Source organism: Zonotrichia leucophrys, chromosome Z, assembly GCF_028769735.1.
Source record: "Zonotrichia leucophrys gambelii isolate GWCS_2022_RI chromosome Z, RI_Zleu_2.0, whole genome shotgun sequence".
Taxonomy (NCBI): Eukaryota; Metazoa; Chordata; class Aves; order Passeriformes; family Passerellidae; genus Zonotrichia; species Zonotrichia leucophrys.
This window is the reverse complement of record NC_088200.1, coordinates 64,061,027-64,083,420: the sequence shown is the minus strand read 5'-3', so window position 1 is coordinate 64,083,420 and position 22,394 is coordinate 64,061,027. Positions and strand designations below refer to the sequence as shown.

The 22,394-nt window shown below is 41.8% G+C and overlaps 1 protein-coding gene across 6 annotated transcripts in view; it reads left to right on the top strand.

Annotated features, from left to right (window-relative positions):
* The window catches only part of PALM2AKAP2 (PALM2 and AKAP2 fusion), a 264,299-nt gene that overhangs the window by 86,356 nt on the left and 155,549 nt on the right, over nucleotides 1-22,394 (top strand). The window lies entirely within an intron of this gene.

Sequence of the window (22,394 nt, the reverse complement as noted above, 5' to 3'; positions counted from 1 at the left end):
AAGAACAGCCCCCTGTGGAAAGGGACTCAGGAGCAGCGGTACTGAGGCCAGGAGGGGAGCCCTGCCCTCTCCCTGCTGGCCCTGCTGCCAGGAACCATGCTGGTCTGTTCCCCCTCCTTTTAGCTATAGTGTGGCTGTGATGATCCCATCAATCAGCTGCAGCGCGGAGATGTGAAAATGCCTCCTCTGCTCCTGTTCCTTCTTGCCCTTATTCATCCGCTCAGTAGGCTGCCTTCCATTTCCCAAACACGTGTTTGGCATTCCCAGCTTGGTGTTGTGACAGTGCTGTGGTCTCCACAAGCACATGGCAAGACTTCATTCCTCCAGAGAAGTCATTTTTCACTGGATTGGTCTTCAGCAATGACTTCTGCTTCCTGTTCTGTCCTGTCTCAAAAGCAGAACATAGAATTCCTCTTCTGCCATGTTTCATGTTAAGCATGAGGAGAAGCAGTGTGAGAATGTGTAGTGTCCCAGGCAGGAAAAGAGGAGGTGCTGATTTTCCAGGTTGTGTTCCACAGTGTGCAAGCCAGCAGGCAAACCAAGAACGGCACTGGGCATTTACTGTACTGGGATGGTGTGGCCTTCTCTAGAGGCTCCCATCCTAAGTGTTGTCAGATCACCTTTCCTGTGAGCACCACTGCCAGACTCCCTCTTACATGTCATTGTTTATTTCTGCATAGTGCATAAATGCATCACTCTCCATCCCTGCCCATTTTAAGTTGAATATAACAATATCCTAGAGCATTTCTCGTATGAAATACTAGGTTTCTCACTACAGCCCCTTCTGAGGACACATGGAAAGGGCCAGCTTCAGCCTGACTGCTTTCCAACAGAAGTGTAATCATAAGGTCAAAGTATATGTTTTTTTCATGTTTTTTTTAGTTTAGTGGTTTTTTTTTTTGTTGTTGTTGTTGTTTTTTTTAACACAAGACACTGAGCAGTCCAAAATAGAAATAGTTAACTAAAATACAGAGGCTTACATGACCGAGTTTTCATGAAATTATGTCAAGATCCCATCTCAGAGAGTGGACAGCTGTTTACAGCCATTAGGAATTATCCCCTGGGAAAGCTCAATTTTACCACAGAATATTACTTTTACATCCCTCTCTTCCTCAGCCAGAACTGGAAACAGGCTGTATATTGTATCTATTTTTGAATGCGGGACAAACAGGTCAGCTACTGGTCAGTGTGGTGTGGGAAAGGCTGCAGTGCTGTGCTGAGCATCCAGACTCACCAAACCCCACTTTTCTCCCTCCCCGAGGGAGAGTGCAGTGCCCAGCTGGCACAGCCCCTGCCTGGCAGCGCCAGAGACCGCACCAGCCTGGAGTGCTGCACATTGCCAGCCAACAGGCAAGGTCAGCACAGGCTGCTGCCAGGCTTAAACCTATTTGAAATGCACTCCTAAATTTAAAATGTTTTGATGAGCCAAGACAACATGAGTAGTCCACAACTAAAACTGACTGTATTAAGGTATCCCTTAAGCTATCCAGAATCAAGTCCTCCTTTGAAAATAGTGTAACTGTTCTCAAGATAAAAGTCTGGTGGAAATCAGGGACCAGAATATCAACCAACATTGCACTGAGGTGTGTGGAGCAGAGCTCTTTTTGGCAGACCGCTAGAAATGTGTTACATTTGATGTATCCCTTTAAAATTCTCATTCATGAGCATTTCCTTCCATCTGCTGGGGAATCACCATGACCCCACAATGCAGCAGGCTAGGGTTTCACATCACCACTGTAACTTTCTCCTTAATGTCTCTGTCTTAACAGGAGCTCTCTGCCTGCTGTGCATCATATCCAGTGCTCTTGTCCCTCACAGCCCGGGGCTGTGTCCTGGATGACTGTGGCCACGGGAGGGTTAACTCCCAGAAGGCACAGATAGCCAGCTCATAGGCTAACTCCACATCTGGAACAGCTTCTTCCCTGTTGTAACATTTACAGCTGGAAGGGTCACTGTTGTATTTTAGACTGTGTGATTAGCTTTGATGGGAGGAGCTGTTATAGTTTCCTTTTTGCCATAGGATGCCAATGTATGATCTGTCCAGTTGTTTTTAAACCAAGGAGATATAGGCGAGAACTGCAAGTACAACAGACGCAAAAATTGCCGTTTTCATTGTATTTTCCATGGCATCCTGTGAGAAGTCATCCCAGGTGAAGTTGTCCTGATGCCAGACTCTGTGGAAATGTTTTAGTTCTGTAACTTGCAGAAGTCATAAGGATGACCAGCTAGCTGGATAGTAATGAAAGCTCTACTGACCTTGTATGCATATTCACCTGCACCACAAAGGGAGGATTTAGTATCTTCTCTTCCGTTTGGTGAAACACAAAGGCAGCTGGCATCTCAATAAGATTACAGACGATGCCATTAGTTTATCGAGTAATTTATGTTTTCATATTTCCAAAGTATCCACAAAGAGGTACTTCAGGGGAGGAACCAATGGAAGGTGAAACCATGAACTTTCTCTTTTTGCCATATTTTAAAGGAAAATGTCTTCTTTGACAGGCAAATCTGATGTATGCATGGAATGCAGGAGAAAACTTTGGATGGATACGTGTTAAAGGTTATTTGTTGAATAGTGCAAATACACATCCCCAAAGACGACATTTTATGCATCCTTTGTTTCTGGAGTGATAGCAAGGTGGCTAACATTTATTGATCTTACAGTAAATAAAAGCAAAATAAGTATTAAGAATACATCTTTATCTGGAATAAAAAATAATTTTCTTAATATTACAGTAGCAATGCCAGAGAGGTCTATATTTCTAAAATCTGCCACCAAGTTTTTATGTCCATGTGTGTCCATTTATTGGGGGTTAATGTCATATGTATATGATAACAGTATCCCAGACAGTTATATTCAGGAATTGTGGGCATTCGGACTCCTAAAGAAGCAGAAAACTTTTTTCTGCTTAAGAAACTGACAGATTGCCTGGAAGATTTTAAGGAATAAAACCCTCTGAATGAAAAAAATAAAAAAGTGAAAGAAGAAGAAAATAATTTTGAGAAAAAAAAAATCTGGATTTTATTTGCATGCAAATATTACTAGTGTTATATCATAGTTTCCAGTCTTTAATCTTGAAACAAAATATATCTATCCTTCACTGAAATAATCCAAAGACTGGCAATGTTTCAAAAGATGCATTCTTTTATATACTAGAAATGTTTGAATAGAGCATGAAGTACTAGAAAGTTGCTTTCATGTCACAAGTGCTACCATAATAACAAGGATATAACAGTGAATTTCTATGTGAGGAAAACCTCCATAAGAAATTTTTGGTGCCTCCCCATGTTGCCTCAGGTTTTGAAATAACACCCTGATGTTATTTTTAAAAATGACGTAGCCTTTCTGTATGTGTTGGCACACCTGAAAGTCTCACATCTGTATAACATGCTCCCTAGACTGAGGACGCTGTAAGGAGCAGGAAATGAGAACTTTCAATTCAAGCCAAGCCATTGTTTTCCATAATATTAAAAAGGTACAGCAAAATAATCTGCTAAATTCAATGGACAGAAAAAAATGGACTTTTTTTAACTCTGAGATGTTATATTTTAACGCTTAACTTTACAGTTTCAAAATACCTTGTTTTTCTAAAAAAAATATGGTAATTTTGGAAGTGAAAGTACAGGGAACCATTATTTTAAAATAATAGAATCTATTAAATACAACAAGCATTTTTAAGTGAACTATAGCTTAAAAGCTCTATTTTGCCTCTCTCTTGAATAGCTTTCTGTTTTTTTATTCAATGCCCACTAGTTTCCTCCTCCCCTACCCACTGGCACTTGCCTGCACCATTCCCTAGTACTCTGGTTTAGACCTAGACACAGGAAGCCAGTGTTCAGGTTGGTCTGGTCTTTCTCCTGTAGACTGAAATAGTGGGTGCTGCCACTCAGTAACATTAAACTCACACATGCTGTTGTATTGTTACAGCATTTGGGAACTTTTTAAAAATCTGGGGTCTAGAAAATTATTTTTGTCTTAAATTAGCTGTGGATAAATCATCCCTTGAAAATAGATTCTTCTGAATATGCTACCCAAAGTCCATCTGAAAGAAAGAAAAGGAAAACAAAAATGAAAATTAAACCAAAACCAAAAATAAAAACAAAAAAAAACACAAAAAAGACGACAGGAAAGACAGTATAGTGCATAAAGCACTGAGCTGGGAAATAGCTAGTCATCCGTCTTTCATCTACAATGTAATGTACTTGCACTCACTTAATTGTCAGGATCAAAAATAAACAGGCTTTTTATGCAAAGCCAAAACTTTGTTGTTAAGGTAAACCAAATCTTACCAATCTAATTACTGACTTGTTTTTAATATCAGTCAAAATATTATAGGAGGAGAAAGAAAAACAGTATTACATAAAAAGTCTGCAGAGTAATAGCTACATGTCTCCTAGCACCTGCCCTCTTCTCTGTTCTTAGAGTTACTCTTCCACAACTTCTCTGGATCCATCACAAACATAGTTAAAATATATGTCAAGTTATCAGCATCTGAGACTCTTAATCAAGGTAAATATTATGCTGATTGTGAGGGTTTCTTCCCTTTTCTAGAGGGAATGTGATGTAGACATTGCTGGTTTACTTTTCCCCAATTTGGAGTCCACTTAAAGCAATTATTATTTTTTTTCTAACAGCTTTTCATACCTTGGTGTTTCTTCATGGGTCTGTAATTCCGTGTCAAATCTGCTATATATGTATTGCATATGTTAGATAGAATCATGAAAGCACAGAATAATTTGTGTTGAAAGGGACCTTTGAAAGTCATCCACTCCAAACCCCCCTGCAATAAGCACTGACATCTTCACCTTAGGTCAGATTGCTCAGAGCTCCATCCAGCCTGGCTTTGAACACTTAGAATGATGAGGCATCCACAAGTTCTCTTGGAAGTCTGTTCCAGTTTCTCTCTATCCACACCATAAAAAAAATTGTTCCTTATATCTATATTAAAAGTACCCTCTTCTAGTTTGACCCTGTCCTATGGATATGAGCCCAACTTTGAAAAAAAGTCTGTCCCCATCTTTCTTACAAACCTCCCTTAGGAACTAGAAGGGAGGGTCCACCAAGAGCCTTTTCTTTTCCAGGCTGAGCAACCATAGCTCTCTCAGCTCTTCCTCATAGGAGTGATGTTCCATACCACTGATGATTTCCGTGGCCCTGCACTGGGCTGGCTCCAGCAGGTACCCATCCTTCTGAAGCTGCAGCCCACAGAGCTGGATGCAGCTCAGGTGCAGAGGAGCAGTCACCTGCCTTCACCTGCAGGCCGTGCTTCTTTTGAGACTCGTTCTTTGCTCTTCCTCCTTGCTGCTCCTAGAGCTGTTTTATCCAGCTCTAGGTCTTTATCTGACCATTGTGAACGTGCTCATTGCCTGTGTCATCATCCTACCCTATCCTCCTGCTCACAGTTCACTGCATCTCTCTTTCCAGGCTTCAGTTGTGGCACCAAGCCCATGCTCCTCTGAGTGGAATGACATCAGTGGCTTCATATGCAATTCCTTCCACAGAACAAACTGCTTGGCACTGCTGTCTGTAGATCACAGCTACACCACACAGTTATGCAGACGTGTGCAGAAGACAAAGGGGGCAAGTGCAGAGGGACCATGACAAGCCTTAAAGCTTACAAAGCTGTCACAAAGCTTGGGGTCTGTTAGTAGCAATGCTGCTACTGTATTTACTGGATGGCACTGCTACAAAGCTAATTATATTTTATTTCTCCTGTCTGTAGCCTGTGTAGACACATACAAATTTATTGAAATACCAAAGGTTTCCAGCTGTGCATGCTTATTTGCACGGGCACTAATAATTTCGTACTTGAAACTAATTTGGTGTCCTAAAATTTAGAGATCAAGGCTTCAGTGACAGGACAATGTGGAACAGTTTGTCATTATTACAATTACCAAGCTCCAGATGTGTAGCTCTTTCAGAGACAAACTGGTGTACATGTAGAGTTCTCCACTGAGGAAGGTCCAAGCAGGTCAAACAACTTTTCAAAGATAAGAAAGTGAATGTATTCAGTCAGCTAAAGACAGAAAAACTGGTGGACCATGTGTTCACCCAGCTCCCAACATTTCATGAGATTAAACTAATGTTTACTAGGTGAGGATCTTCCAGTCTTTTCCTTCCATTTTTCTAAGTTACTTCTAATGCAACAGGACAAACTTGCTATAAACACTTGTGCCTATGCTGAAAGTCAAAAACGTTGCTGCAGAAGCAGGAATCACAATGCTGGCACCTGAAATGTTGAAATACCATCCTGTGCTCACACTCTCCAGCATTACACCCTGAGTTGAGCAATCGTAGTTTGTACCTGGGCAGTGTGACTATGGTTGTTGGTTTTGGAGTCAGATGTGGGTTCCGGTATGTTCAAGGGCTCTCTGAGCAGCCACAAAAAGCTATCAAAAATCCCAGTTATTTATTGTTGCTCTCATAACCTGGCAGCCTCATGTGGGATGCAGAGGAGTGGATGGGCAGTGCAGTTGTTATGTGTTCATCCCCAAGCAACCAGTCTGGTCTGCTTGGAGGCAAAGCACCAGGGCAGGACTTGGTAGGTGTGACACTTTGCACTGCAGCAGCTTCCCTTCCAGGACTGCCAGTCTAGTATCATATCAAATACAAGTATCGGTTCTCCGAGAACTTAAAATTATTTGAGCACATCACTTTCCCATTTCCTTGACTCTCAGTAGCTTTTTGTCAGGGAAGACACCCCATAATAGTGAGCACCCTATATCTCACGCCTCCTGGCAAGGTTTCTCAGCACCCCAGTTGCTGCGGTGCCCTCCGCAGCTGAGTAGTTCCCCTTGTCATCCCCAACTGTGCAGCTGAGGACAGGATTCAGTGAAAACGTGCACACCATGTTGCCCTTTCACTGCCACTGGATTTCTAACTTCCCATAAAAACCCACAAGCCAAGCTCCCTGACTGCATCCTTTCTGTTGTCGCTCTCTCCTCTCCTGCAGAGTTTTTTCCCCTTTCACCTTGCAGTGAAGAGTATTGTTGAAGTATCCATGTGCATGCCTGGCTGACAGCTGGCATGTGAAGGGTTCTGCTGGGGACAAGCAGTTCAAAATGCCTTGGAAAAAGCTGAGCTGTTACAATGCCTGAGCTCGCTAGATGGCCTCATTCACTGCAGAGAACCTCTTCCTCCAGCACTCCCCTCTTGTGAATTCTGGTTATGCATGTAATGGTAGGGACATTTTAATTATTATATTCCCTTCTTTTTCTTTTATTATCTGGACCTAGATCCCTCTTTTTGATTCTTTGCTGCTATGGTAGACCTTTTTCTGTCTTCTGGGCCATGGCAGGCGGTTTGTGGAGCAATTTCCAATTATCAAAGCAAGCCACACAGCATGCAGCAGGAATGGGAAGCAGAAAAGAAAGCTAGTATGTGACCTTCATAATAAAAATATACCATAACAGTACAAGGTGATGCAGGAGCACAAGCTTCAATTTTAACATTTGTTGCCTTTCTGCCATGCTCCCTGCATCCATGGATGTATATTTAACATGTCTGTCTGAAGGTTTGTTGTATTACACATATTAGAGAAAAAAACTCTGCTAAAAAAGCATTTCCTACACGGTGATGTGTGACTCCACAAAATCTTGTTGTGGGAAGAGCATGAGCGAGGGGTAAGGGGAAATGAGAAAAGAAAAAGTTGCATTTGTCTGCAGTATTCTCTTGGTCTCCCTGGCCACAGCTTTTGAGAGCACTGCTATTGAGCTGGTATTTACTACAGTACTGATTTCAGTGGTGGGAGTTGGAAACAGAAAGAAAAGAAGGGCTCAAACTCACAGTCAGATCAGCAGATTGCATCACCTAGATGAGCCATGATGATGGACTGTGGCCCCCCAGCAGCCCTCTGCAAATGTGGGGTAAAGCACAGCTTCAGCCACTTTCATTGGATATTTAGTGACTATATCAATCTGCTGGTTCTTGGCTGAGAGGTTAGCTGGACAAGATCCGACAGCTAGACTTATTTGTGGGTGAAAATTACCTACCCACGATTACCTACATCATGTGCACAGACATCATAAACTGAACATAGCTCTTCAGGTCTTCCCACCTTTTGCTGGTGTGCTGTTGGCAAAAACCATTCTCATCCTTTTCTGCATCTTTTTTCTACTTAATGTTGGGCATTTTGACATTTTCAATTGTATTGACCTGTTCAAAAGCAGTAAGACCCCTCTGCTTTCTTTCCCAGCAGACTGTAGTACCTAGAAAACAGTGGCAAGGCAGTCTGCCTAGTACCTTTGAAAAAAATTTCTACTTTCTGTCTCAATGACACCCATCTGAGACAATCATAGACAGAATGATAATGAGAGTTGTGCTTGTGCTTCAGGGCCAGGCAGGAACCATCCTTTGCAACACCTCTGAGCTCTTTGGAACAACCATCTATATGAGGGCCAGTGTATTGTCCTGTCGCTTTTAGGTTCAAATGTCAAGCCATCCAAAAGTAGCCTGAATCAGGCAGCTTCAGTTTCACCTTCTAAACTGGGGTTTGTGTCTTTTACAAAGCAATCTGTGCAGAACTTTTTGCACTCAGCATAACATCATTCACTTGTTTCCCAGCAGTTTTTTAAGGACTTCTTGGCCTTGAGACTTTGGTACTTCCCAAAGACATATCAATGAAGAAGACAGAAGCGTGTAAATGCAAGGAGGACTTTCTGTTAAGAGGATTTCTTGGTCCTGATGCTAAGTCCCAAACACATAACAGGAGGCACACAGTGGGATGATGAGCACAGACCAGAACAGTTCTGTGGCCAGAAGGCCACAAGACCATTCAGCGTGGATTTGGATCACACGGGAGAAGCCAGAGATGCTTAAAGACACAGTGTGCCCAAAGCAGCATCTTTACATGGTCCTACTTGCCAGTCTTAAAATAGCATAAGGTGGAAAATATCAGCAGTCCTGTACCAATATCAGAAAATGTCTCTTCGTAACTGATTGCAATAGCTGGCATGAAAATGAGAAGCAGGCAGAAAAAAAATTAAGGAGGGTGGAATGAAATGGTGACGTGGATGTTCCACACCACAAATGAGGCATTATTTGTTAGAGGAGGGCATGACCAGAAAACCCACAGCTCCTTCAGGGACTGTCGTGCTGACAGGAGCTTTCTCGCTGCCTGCAGATTGTATACCAAGGCAGCTGCCAACAGCAGACCTGAGAACTGCAGCAGAGACAGGGAGCTCAGCCACAAGTGAGGCCAATTACAAATGAGGGAGAAATAATTTAGACAGTTGGTGGTGTCCATCTGGCACTTAGTGACTAACCAGCCAGCCCTTTGGCCCGTCATCTTGACAGCCTGCACTTCCAACTGCCCTTGTCTGGTGGTAGACATAACACAGTCAATAGCATTCCAGGATATTGTTGTTGTTCTCAGTTTTTATGCCATATTTCAAATAAGGCCTTTTTAGTTTGATTTTATTTTCAGTCTGTCTCTTCCAAAGCACCAGAACAATTTTCCTAATTTTGAGCTGTCACATTAATGTGATTACTCTTTAAGTTTTGAGTTAGAGATACACTTCAACATTGGCTTACATCTGAGTGTTCATCTATTCAAAGCACTGGAACTACATACACTCCCACAGTTTGATACCTCTTGTTTAAACTCAAGGCTTTGAGTACTGCTCTTTCATCTACTACCTGATTGCTTCAACTATAAATGTTCATAGATAATGAATGTTCAAACAATAAATCTGGAGAAGTGTTCATAACTATACACCAATTGGCATGGATATCACAGGAGACAAGCTTTTAAGAGCTTTTCCACTTCTAAGCTGGTTGTGTACAACTTGGATGGCACCTACAGGTATCTCCTGCAACCTGCAACTGGTCAGTAATTTCTTAACTTCCCATGTCCTGAGTGTGTGCACACTTGCCTATATGAAGTAAACTGGGAAATGGGCCCCAGCCTTCCCAATACTATGGACATCTGTGAAATCTTTGTCCTTGATCTCATGTTTTAGACAAAGCAAATTAAAATGATCTGTCAGTGCTGTAAAGCAGATTTTTGCAATGGTCTCATATTTATTATTACCCATTCTTACAAGAACTTACTTTACTTGAGTGCCTTGTTCAAATACCAACATAAAAAGCATAGTAGGCACAGAAAAAAGAAAAGGGGGTCAATTGTACATGTAAGACCAAGAATGTTCATGGTTTTACCAAAACTCCGCAGAGGTTTTCTCCCGTCCAGGATCCCTGGAGCATGAGGAAGACTGAGAGACTCAAACCCAGACCAAATTAACCACTTAGACTTTAGGAAATCCCTGCAAAATTTTAGCCTCTTTTCTCAAGTTACGTAGCAGGAATTTCCAGATATGTAACATGGGCTATCTCCCCTTGCTAGCCCATCCCTCAATACCATCATTTCAAGCACAGAGATGGTTTGCACAATCAAGGAGACCTGTGTGAGGGAGGTTCATCATAGTCCTGGGATTCACTGAAGCCACAGGAAGTGTGCTAGCTTCTCATGACTAGCTAGCCCTGGGATCACAGCCAGAAGCCCATCAGGCTATACTTGGCTTTCTTCAGCTTGCTGCAGAAAGGATAATGAACCAACTGCAAAGTAATTTATTAGGAAGCAGGGGGTTACCACACTGTTAGGTGCTTTGAGGTTCTCTTCTGTGATATTTACCCTTAGAAAGGCAGTCCTGTGCCATCTCCCTGCTATGATCAGCTTGAGGTCAGCCATCAAAACATGGACCCTGGCACAGTTTTAGAAGTTCTCTTAGAAAGAAAGATTTATAACCCTTTTAAAACCCATCCCATTCTACAGATACTCTACTGACTGCTTTTTGTGCCACTGAACCAAATCAGCCCAGATGTCTGCGTTATCCTGATTCTGAAGCTCTGCAGTTCTTGGGAAGTCTGGGGTCAAGAATTTCACCCCTCTGAGACCCACGCAGGCAGGAAGTCATCAGCTGACTCCTACCACAAACATGCAGCACAAAGTCAGGGCAAACTTTTCAACATTCCACTGTTAAAACTGTACTTCATTCCAAGTTTTCATGAGCCAGCAAGGGGGACTAGAAAAGCATTGTCATATTATTGAACATGATCTCCTTTTTATTTTCACTTGAGCTCCAGTACTGTGATGGTTCAGATAGCAATGACTCAGGTCTGGCTGATGTTACGTAATGTGGAGCACAGGGCTGGAAAAGGAAGCCTCATGTAAGATCAAAGCAATTATTCCCACTCATTTCTTCATTCGCACAGCTCTGTAGCTGGCTCTATTCACCACTACAGTTCAGCAATAACATCACACTTCCACAGATCTCTCTGCAGATCTATAGATGCTGTCCAAGAACAAACTCAGTCTTACAATGTGTCCACAGCACAGAAAGTTGTCTTAGATTGTACATGAAATCCAAAGATGTGCTCATGATTACCTGACTAGTTGGGATATTATAGGAACTGGTAAGCTGTGATTTCCAGTTAAGATTGAAACAGCACCCAAAGGAGTCCAGCATCCACATCTTTTGTCCTTCATGCTGCAGGTAGATACTTGTGAGAGGCATCTGAAATAAAAAAATAATCATGAGCTTCAGAGAGTTAAAAAATGAGATGCAGGCATTGTATGTGAAGGCCTGGATAGTTATACCTCTTCTGGTCCTCTAATGCTGTGGTGGTGTTAGATTATTGCAGATGAAATCCTGCATCCTTGGAAAGTGAAAGCCAGGCTCTGCATGACAGAGATAAAACTAGAGCCATTCACGTTCGGTGTATAGCCAGTATTTCCACCGCTCTCTGTATAGATCCCAGGATGCTGTGGACTTGCTGCTTTCACCTATTCATCCACCTTCTCCTTCACCAGGGGTGGTAAGCGGTGTCTTGACCTGGAATTCATTCATCATTTTATGGTATGATTTCATTCTTGCCCAGCTGAGAACAGCCAATGGGAAAAGGAACTGTGCTTTGCACATTGAGATGGAGTTACTGCCACAGGTCCGCCTTCCCTGACCTTGTATGCCAGAAATTAGTGCTGGGAGTCTGTGAACGGAATGGCACAGAGCTCTCCGTGTGCCCAAGAGGACCGGAGGCCTCCCCTGCCTGTAGCAGCAGCACCACCCACCAGCCCAGTGAACACTCAAAGAAAATGACAAGAACAATAGCAGGAAATGTCTAAGGGTGGAAACAACAAACCAAACACAGCCCAAGTTTCTGGGGGCTTCCTGATTGGCTTGATTTGCCTCAGCAGGAGCACTTTGGATAACCTTGGAGCTACCCCACCAGGGCAAAGCCTCTCCACAGTGAAGCTGTGTTTGTTCCAGTGGCTTTCTGGGACATGGGGATGTTTGCTGCCCAGCTCTAATTAATAAACAAGCACAACAGAAAAGCCCTGAGGTAGATCAGATGGAGGAAGCAGGATCAGGGTGCTGCAGTCATCATGCTCTGGGTGGCAGCAGCTTGGTGCATCTCTCACTGCTCCCAGTGTAAAGTCCATCCATTCCCATGGGGCATGTTCCTTGCCTCACATCAGCCTTCACCCTGGAAAAATGAACTGTGAGTTCCTGTAAGAGGATGACAGCAGAGGACAGATTTGCAAAGCCCAGATCCAAGAAATTGTTTGTATCAAGAAACAAACAAAACAAGTTACAGCTCCTACTGGGTGTTCCCCTTCCTTTTTCTGTCCCTATTGGCAAGCAGTGCAGGGGAATGGATCTGTGTATTTTTGAGGGTCATGTAATACGGGGAATTTTTAAAGAGACCTAATAAAGTTCAGTGCCTGACGCATACTGACTGTCAGCTGCACATTCCATCTAGTTCCTTTGTCAAGGACTGCTGAGGGCATTTACAGGTTGAGGCAGTCATGACTAAAGCACAGCACAAAGGCAAGGAAAAGTACGTCCAAAAATGTCAAAGGGAGGCAGATGGGATCCCTGTCAGTTGCAGCTTTTTATGGTAGTTGTGCTTTAATAGCCACAGGAGAGCAGAATAATCCCACCATTATAAAACCTTGATTGGATTTCCATTAATTTTCTGGGGTTCATTTTCATTTTTAATACTGTTCTCAGACTAAATTCAGTCAATCACATGGTATACCTCAGGTCAGAATGCTGGATGCTGGGCAATGCGTTTTGCACCAACAAGTAAGCTTGTAAGCACCATTTTCCTTGAAACAGCCCTTTTAAACCACCACAACAGGAAGCAAACTGATAATCCCTTGTTTGCACCAGAAATCTGTTACACAATCCATGCAGTTCTTAGCAGCAAATACGAGTCAAGTCAAACCAAAATAATGGAAATCTCACAGTGAATATAATTAATAATACCAGCTAAGGCATCTACTAGGGATAAGCATGGACTGAAGTACAATTGGGCTCTATTGTATTGGCAAAATGTATTGGCTCAAGATGGTGGAATGGAGGCAAAATTATTTGCTGAAAACTACAGCAAGTATACAAATAGATAGCCATGGCCCATGATTGCTGTTGCCAACCCTGCTTTTTTGTTAGTAACTGCAACATCTTTCCATTGCCATATAAAACACTCACTTGCATGTGCTTCTAATACTGCTAAATGTTAAACATGGTGGAGGCAGGGAGGGATTCCCAAATAGCTCAAAATGGGAATTCTGCTAGGAGCATAGTCCTCATTCCCTGCAATAGAAAACATGCTGCCTCTGATTTCCCTTCACTTAAGAAGCTGATGGAGATTTTCCAGGCCTCCTGCCTGTAAATGCTTCTAGGTAACTCTATGTGCATCTCCAGTATATCAGTATGTACAGAATTTGCAGAAAAACATCCTCCTTCCTTGCAGCTTGCAGTGTGGGTACTGCATAAGGTCATGCATTAATTTTGGTTGGACATCTGCACTAACCTTGGGTAACTGTAGCAGCTAGCACTGATGCACAATGGAAGAATGAGCACTCAGCTGTCATCCCCCAATTGCTCTCCCTCTATTTCTTGGATCTCTCCCAAGACATAAATAAACCACTGTACAGCTGAACTGCTGGCATCTGTTGCTGAACCTAAATGAATTTCATGTGCATAGCTGCTGCAAGCCATCAACAGGGCTGGCCATACCTGTGTTGCTTTTTAAGTTTCTGGGTGTATTCTGCTGTGTACAGGGACTCTGTGCTGGGGAAATTTGTGCTTGCAACCCTTCTTCGCCTGGACCACATCTTGCAACACAAGAAAATTTAATGACCAAAAGCCACGCTGGAATGGTAGTCCCTTGCACTCTTGTGTGTTCTCAGACATCCCAGGACATCTGTCCTGGTGCTCGTCCTGCCAATTTTACTTAAAGCCATGGGAAAGCAAGCAGGTTCCTGCAGGATTCCTTGTCTTTCCTGAGTCGCTGTACCTTCACCTTGCAATTGCAAAGTATAGCATTCTCCCTCAAATGGCTATTTTATCTTCCTTGCCTTTCTCCTGACATCCCAGTGAGTACCACACAATTAACTACAGATGATGCATCTCTGTACTTGCAATGTAAGTCTGTCTGTTTTCTGATGTGACAACCTGTCTGTCTAGACACAAAGATCTGCATGTCTGGTTCTGTGCAGGCCAAGCATTTTTTATCAGTTGTGGCTCTTACTTTGTTTGCCTTAATATTTTGGACACTGGCCTGTGAAGCTCCAGAGCCAGGAGGCCTGGATCTGGGAAGAAAGAAGAAAATGAGAGTAATGGTAAAGAGAAGAGAGAAAACCCAGCTTCACCAGGAAGAGCCTAAATAATAATTTTTCTCTTACCCGGCTGGGCCAACAAACCAGAACATTTGTGCCATTTCTTTCAAATACAAGTGGTCCAGAGGCTGGATGACTCAGGAGCCAGATGCTACCAGGGCAGGTTAAGGTATCAGGGTGTTTACTCGACTGATCAGGGACTTGGTCAGATCTGCCAGATTCTATCTGGAGCCTGGTCAGGAGCACAAACAGGAGCGTCCTGGTCCAAACACTGTTATAAGCACACAGAGAAAATAAGTAGACTCTGCTCTTTCACCTCTTTGATCACCAGCCACTGAACTGGGTTCAGAACAGGTCTTTTTTTAAACTTTTTTCCCCCTCTGTTCCCAAAGGAGGGTCAAGCCATGTACTCCTCTGCTCTAAGGGCAAGCATCCAAGGCATAGTGATTCACTGATTTCCAGTCAGTGATCTGCCATCTCCTGAGTCAGTGGGAAGTTTTTAAGGTTGCAGTCTCACGCAGGCTGGTAACATTTCTCTTCCAGAGTACTGGAAGAACTGAGCTTAGAAAGATTTACACTGGTAAAAGTCCAAAAACAAGTGTAGGGTGTAAGTGCCATGAGGGCAAAAAGTTATGTGCTACAGTGATATGAGGAAATCATACCAGGTTGAGATAGCATTTTAAGAAGAGCAAGTTAGAGGAAGAGCCACACCAGAGTGCTGAGGGTTCCCATATTTGAGAGATTTAATGCTGTATCAGGCAAACCTGATTGGCAAAGTTAATAGGCAAGCATTGTTGATTTGGCAAGGAAAGGGGCTCAACTGTATAACTTCTTCAATTCCAGGTCAAAAAACTTGCATTACATTGAGTCTTCTACATCCAGAGCAGGCAACATTGTAGGAGTTAAATCAAAGTAATGGTTGTTGTGTTTTCCACTTCATTGTGCTTAGCTCAAGAAGTCCTGTAAGTCCTGTGGCCAATGCTTGACTTGGTTGCCTTCGTTTGTCTAGCATGGATTAACTTCATCCTACACTAGGCAAATGCAGAATATCATTATACTGCTCTCTCAGTGTATGTGTGTATACACATTTACTTCAAACAGCAAAGTGAATTGTGGAGTTTTACTTCTCAAGTTCCTCAGGTGGTACTGGGATGCAGCTTTTTCCAGGTGGAGGGCTTTTTCCATTGTTTCTCTTCTCCTGTGTTCAGCAAAATTGATCGGGACTACCAGGGCAACTCATTCAGCATCATGCCTGAATCTCATATCCAAACCCTAGTTGGCAATGAGAGATTCCCAGTTTTTCATGTCATGGAGGTTTTGCCTTTTCAAAGATGTTAATTAAGTTTGCGGTTCTTGAATTTCAGCTGCACTCTGTAAACAACAGCCTGTTCAAAATTGTAAGATATGCCCTGCCAGCTTTCCTCTTTGAAAGTGAGTTGTTCAAAAAAGGATGAGCACTGCAAAAAGACTAAACTAAGAGGCATTGAATTACTCAACTCTGAAATCCCATTTCAGCCTGCAACAGATCTGAAATCAAGCAGTTTTTTGCCATCAGCACTGGCTGAGTGTTGATGCAGAGTGACATCCACAAATGCTCCTATTGGCTTCAGCAACAACTGCTGCTGTTTGCTAAGAAAAACTAAGCCAACGTGGAAAATAAACTGAAGATTATTCAGTGATTTTCCCCCTCCCCTGCGGCAGACAAAGGGTACTGTTCACAGCTGAGGCATGTAGATTTCGGTTCCAGTTTCATAGGCATGCTGGCTTACAGACAGGTTGCTGGTTCTTGACAGTTGATCCAGGTAATAGGAAGTTTGTCAAGGGCTGAAGTGCTGGACTAGGATCCAGTTATGTTGGATTAAAAGACTTACATATCTTTCAGGGGCACCCTTTGCCCTTGCAAGTTCATTTTCCAAGCTTGTTCTGAACCTGGGTAAGCTAACAGGTGCCCAGCTGCCCCTAAAAGAAATGGGAATGAGAGGCCCATGGAGTGGAACATTTTTGCCAGTGAACTTTTGCAGAAGGCACTGTACGTCCAGGATGATGAACCTTACGTGTGAAGTTTCAGTTTCTTGTTTTGCTGTGTGATCAAAAGATACCTGAAGGCAAAATCCAAAGGTACAGAGAGAATGTAGAGATCAGTTTCATCCATTCAGGCAAGGACAATTATCCCTAAACTTGGTGTTTAATTCTCTATTTAGTGAATATCAGGGGTTTGTTGCAGTGTTCTGCTTGTGAATATGCCATTTTAATACTGTCTGTAACACCTCATGATGTTCAGCAGTGAGAGACCTGATACTAATTACTGTCTTATTTGTGGCTTTTATATCAATTTGATTTATGGTATCAGTCAAGCAATAGCAAAATAATCAGTTAAAGTTGAACCATCCCCCACTCCACATATGCATCCGTCACCTTTTCCCTTCAAGTGTTTACTGTGATTAGGTCTTTCCTGTTTTTCTTTCAAGTTCTGAATACTTGTATACTTTCCTTGTTAGTCCTGATGAATGTTCTTTTTTACACTAACATGCCAGTGTGTATGCTGCAGACATAATTTTTATTACATTTCTGCTTTCACTGCAGAAATTGCATAAGCATTTCTCAGGTACAACTCCAAATGCATAGTTAGAACAGCCTAAAGAATCTGGTCCATAAACCTGCAGCTGTTCTCCCTGTTTATAATGCTGTTACTCTCCTACCCTGAAAAACAAAACACTGTTAAGCCGAATGTAGATATCCCTAGAAGTCTGTATTTGCCAGAGTTAATTAGCTGGATAGAGAAATATGTTTTCTTCAGGCATGGTTCTGCTGACTTAGGATTTGTGTGTTCAAATCAGTGTGACTCTGCATCAGCATCTGCATTCATTCTGTGAATGCCCCACAGAACCATGCTCAGGGTCGAGGAGAGGCGTCTTGGACAGAACAGCCTCTGCTTTTAAGCAAAGAGGAAAATGATAGGCCAGGTTTGTGGGTTTCAACATCTCAGTGTGGGAAACAGAAGAAACAGAGGAAATCCTTCAGCTGAGAAAGTGCATTCAGCGCCTTCAGAGCACAAAGCAGAGTCCTGTATCCAAGCACAATATTTGCTGGTTACTGATTGCTAAAATGTAAATGCACATGTACACATACCATAGGTCCAAACCTTGCTTTCTGCCTCTTCACATCTTAGATCTTCCTGCTTAACTTCCCTTACTGTCACTTAAAATACAGTATTCTGTCCTAATTCTGTCCTACCTAACAGCTCATGTGGTCTGTATCCCTGCATCTCTTCAGGAGAACTCATATGCTGTTTCTGCCTCTGGTGGCCTCCAAAGCTGCCCTGGCTGCCTTGTCCACACTCGTGTAGTGCCCAGTTAGGTCACAATGCCACCAAACACACAGACCAGGCTTCCTTTATCAATCTGGTACATCTCCTTCCCTTGCAGTACTGTAATGTTCTGGTCTGGATTTTGTAGGTCTTGGTAGCAACAAAGTCTAAAAGAGAAGGCCTGAAATAGCCTTATAATATATTTTTCCCCCCACTGTTCAGGAGTTTCAAGACTCAACTGGAAGAAGCCAATGATCATGGTGGCCGGATCACAGCTGGCTCTGCTTGAATAGGAGGTTGGGCTAGAGACCTCCCAAAGTCGTTTACAGCCTTTATTATCCTAGAAGCCTGTAGTCTTACTAGCTGAGGAACTGGGTCACCCACATGACAGCAAAATGCACTGTGCAAGAGACAGCATCCTTTCAGTGTTTGTGGTTCCTTCTTCTCCAAAGCAGGGCAGCACTGTTAACATGGGAAGGAAGGTCACTTGGCTTCCTAGCTTACACAAACAGCCCTCCCTGAAAATCCCCTTACACTCTTGGATGCTTATGGCAGCCATCCATTAGAGAAAGCTGCAGGACAGACAAGCAGCAAGGCGAATTTGGCTTTCTGAGTGACAAAATTTCCCATTTGCTTCTGTGATATTTGGGAAAATAGGACTCCAATAAAATGACTGAAACAAAACATGACTTGCCCATGCCACAGCAACCCCAGACCCTCTGACCCAATTTTCTTCTTATAGAAACAGTTTGGCAAATCTCAGTCATCAGCTAGCTGCCTGGGCCAATGATGCAGAAATACTAACAGTCTGTCTTATCTTCTGCCTTATCTGAATCTGTATTTTCTTTCTTAATTTTCTTCCCTAAAACACTTCAGATATTGCAGTTGTTTATGTAACTGGCCATCTTTCAAAGGCCAGCCCAAAATCTGCTAAGTCTGCTAAGGAGCAAGGGAATTACAGAATTTCCTTGCCAGGTGTCAAATGACAGTTAAGGCATATCCTTTTTAAACTGGGCTAGAAGAAAAGGACATTCTTTGATATTTAACGGGTTTACACAGGAAGAATGTAAGGTCTTTGTGTAGATATGTATGTGCACATGTGCACTCTGAATTAATTTATTACTCCATTATACAACATGTTGCTCAAAACAGATGTGATAGTAGTGCATTTATTTTTCAGACCAAATTCACATGACTCTTTTGTGTGTTACTATCAAAAAATCAGGCACTTCTCCTTACCATTGAGCAATTCTGATTATATGAAACTCACTAAAAAAGTAAACCATGCAAAACAACCTTCAGTTTGTATGATTTAAATTTTTGCATTGCTGGACCACATGTCAAAAGACAGCCCAAATAAGTGGTGAGGACTCTATATTCAAATTTTTCATGGAGCTCTGTGGTACCCAAGTGGTTACTAAAGAATATATACAACATATACTAAGAATATGTGCAGTATATACTAAAGAATATATACAACAGTTCAGATAGAAACTCTGACCCTGAGTATTTATGTTACCACAGCAGGGGTGGCTCAACCCTTAGGCCTAGAGAGCACAAATTAGTGTCAAATAAATTTAGCAATAATGTAAAAAACAACCTCCTGTGGGTACCAATGTCTGGTATATGACCCCTGTGCTATGTAACAGGTATGTTCTCATGAATTATCTATATTTTTCCTGCAATTTTTCTTCATTCTGTATAGAGCTTGGGTGACTCTCAGTCTGCCTGCACTGATTTCATTGAGGAAAAGGCAATTTGCCTTGATAGGATGAGTTTTATGCATTCTTCAGAGCAACACAGAAGTTCTCTAACAGCTTCATCCGTGTTTCTAAATCCTGGTAGCTCTGTCTCCATCTTTTTCCTCTTCAGCAAGTCGTCAGTATCACTTCTAAAAGAAAGTAAAGAAGAGAGAAAAAACAAACAAACAAAAAAAACATAAAAAAAACCCTGAGAATAAAAATCAGAACACCTAGATGTCTTGTCAAAGCAGAGTAACATAGTGTCTCATCTGCCCACCTCATTTTAGTGGTGAGGGTAGGCTGGCACAAAGGAAGCAGAAACTGAGGAAGTGAACCAGGAGAGGAAAAGCAAAGGAGCAAGCAGTCAGAAAGTAACCAGTTGCTAATCTGTGCGTGTCCAAGTGCACATGTGCATGTGTTAAAAGCAAACTTTCTCTGCAAGACCAAACAATTAATGACCTTCTCCAATCTGAGCTGGTGTACAAAAAAGTAGTGACTTACGATGACCCCAAATTACAAGGAGTTTACTTGCTTATAACCATGCATCAAATGAGTTACCTCATATACTCAGTTTTCATAAACTCAGTTTTTGTCATAAACTACTAACTAATGTCCACTTCATTTGAAAAAAAAAAGGGGTTCTTTCCTCTCCCTGTATTTTATTGTTTTATTGTCCTCTACACACTCCCATTTTTTGTTTTCTTTCCACATAAAATAGAAAGCAAACTGTACTAGTTTACAGAATATGCATCCTGGAAATGTTGCTTAGTGATTCAGAGGGGAAGAACTGAAATATACCAGTAAACCCTGACTTACTCAGCCACACAATTTGTTTTCACTAGTCAGCACAGCAGAATATTTCAAATGTCTTTAACATCAATGTACAAATGTATGTGAATTTATAAATCCTTCCAAAGGATAGAGAAGGAAAAGAGGGCAACCTAGCTGGGGACTTCTAAGTTCTTGATTTCAGCAAGAGTGTGGCAAGTGCCTGACCTGAGTGACAAATTAATTTTTCACTCCACCAGGTATTTTTAAAAATCAAGATAAAAAAGTCAATATAGAAGAGGATATTGTGAAAAATTTCTTCCTGAATTAGAGCATGAGGGGGAATATTCATCCTGGGTCAAAGTGTTCCATTGAAGCAGAACAAAATACTTAGTTACGTTTTTTTGATATTTTATGTTTTATATTATTTTGGAGGAAAGATGAAATAGATTGAAGCACTACTTTTCAACAGTTCATTTTTAAATTATTGCAATTAAGCCCTTTCAACTTAGTGATTGAGGGTGTTACATTTAATGGCAGTTCAGCAAATCACCATGACTCTGAGACTCTTAAGTATTTGCGCACTTTAAGAGAATAAAATCTGCCTTTTTCCATCTGCAACAACTTAAGCCTCTAATACCTTTCCTTACCTCTAATGAAAAGCATTATCAGTAAGTGCCACAAATCTTTCATCATCATACAATTAAAAAGTGAGAAAAAATTTCCCAAGTGAGTGCCTAAAGTTAGAGCGCTGCATCTATATTTAAACACAGGAATTTCATATGAAACTGAACCTGTCAGATCTGTCAAAGAAGCAATTCCTCCTTCTCTCCTCCCTACATCATTTTCTCTGTGCTATCTGCCTTGTGATTGAACAAGCATTAGTGGACTCCTGAGCTGACCAAGGCTGGAAAAGAGCAAAAATATGTCCTTCAGTGTGGATCAGTGTCCCGATCCTTCACTTGAAAAGTGGTGGCAGAAAGGCAGGAGGAAGCAGCCATGGGTAAGAGAAGTAATGGGTGGTGATGGTACGTCCCATTCAAGGAAACAAGGTTCAGCAAGCTATGAGCAGCTACAGATCTTTTGGTAGACAAAGGAAGTTTTAGATAACTATCCCTGTCCAAATGTATTAATCTTGGCTTATTTTATATATATTTTTAAATTTTTTTTTTCAAAAGTGAGAAAACAAAAAGAGTGGCACACATAAAAGGAAGAGAGGGGAAGGAAAAAGGGAATATTCCTGCATCTGCATAAATCATGTCAATTAAAGGAGGTTTGAGTTAAAGTAATGGAGAATCTAAGCTCTATAAAAGCCTGTTCCAAGTCATAATCAACTCATCTTAATGTGTGAGGTCTCAGCTGCTAAGTCTTGACAGGAGAAACGAGAGTACTGAGTGTTTATGGCCTAGCAGAGTACATTTATTTTCTAAACTGTATATGTATTTTATGACACAAAGTCCCTGGGACCCCAGTGTCATGCAGTAACAGTAGAAAGCACAGATAGCTATCCCAAAGGAGACCTGGCAAAATATGGGTTCAAGAGAAACTCCTACCACAACTGGTTGAGTGCCAGTTTCCAAAAACTATTTGCAGTTTCATTGTCTGGAGTATGGAAACATTAGAATACACTTATTCCTCTAAATACTACTGCATATTCATAGCTATATCCTGCACTGTGATTTCTAAAATGAAAGTAAAAACCAGAGATGTTATGGGAATTGAAGTGAAGGAATACTGAAGTATATTTTTAGTTTATCTGTATATGCTCTTGCAGAAGTGGATAAGATAATCACTGTTTTTCCTGTAAATAAATCTTTTCCTGTAAAAAAATTGTTTGTTTTACAAATAATTCATGGGTCCTTCATGTGTTAGGAAATCAGTTGTGAGTAATAGGAGACAAAGTTGTTTCTGATGACATTTGAAATACCAGTAAATATCTAGAAAGCTCTGTCT